The sequence below is a fragment of the Galeopterus variegatus genome, unplaced genomic scaffold (genome assembly GCF_000696425.1).
Source record: "Galeopterus variegatus unplaced genomic scaffold, G_variegatus-3.0.2 Scaffold12095, whole genome shotgun sequence".
Classification (NCBI taxonomy): domain Eukaryota; kingdom Metazoa; phylum Chordata; class Mammalia; order Dermoptera; family Cynocephalidae; genus Galeopterus; species Galeopterus variegatus.
In genome coordinates this window covers 22,056-22,790 of record NW_007738206.1, presented here as the reverse complement: position 1 = coordinate 22,790, position 735 = coordinate 22,056, and positions in this window count along the sequence as shown.

The window sequence follows — 735 nt, the reverse complement described above, 5'->3', positions numbered from 1 at the left end:
AATCAGCTTATAAGCTGAGAGTGAACAATTTGTGCTGAATTCTTTCTTACTGCCCCTTCAATAGGAGACAAGGTTCTCTCATCTCGTAAAGGGCCATGACTTCATTAAGATGGAAAATGTGTTAAAAGATGTGTTACTAGAGACAAGAAAAGAAAAGCCCTAAGTCACTCAGTTGTCTCTCTGGAGCTATTTTCAGGACAGAGATTTCTATTTATTTGGAGAATGACAATTAACCTAGAGACTTGGCACAACAAAGAAGCAGAGTGCTGAAGTAGGTCTCATTACAGGACACGGAAGGCAGTTGGTTTGACTTAATCCCCATTTGCAGCAGATGATTTACATAACAGGCTAGCACAAGCTGCCTAATGTTGATTTCAAACAGTTTGACACACACACATACATATATATATGTATGTAGATAGATATAGATATACTCACACATATTTATATGTATATACACATACACACACATGCACATACACGTATGTATTCTGGTTTGTTTTACCCCTAGGTACTTTGGAATCAATCTTGTTGATGTTTGGATGTAAAGAGTAGGAAAAACAAAGGCCGTTAGAAAAAGCAGAGGCAGTTGAGGTATACGATATATTAGTTGGTCTCACTACTTTTTGAATATTTAACCTGAAATAGACATAACCTTTATTTATCAAATAAGTCCAGCATCCTGCAGTCTGATAGGGCCAAGTCACTTTTCCAGGATTTTCATCTTGCCAGCAG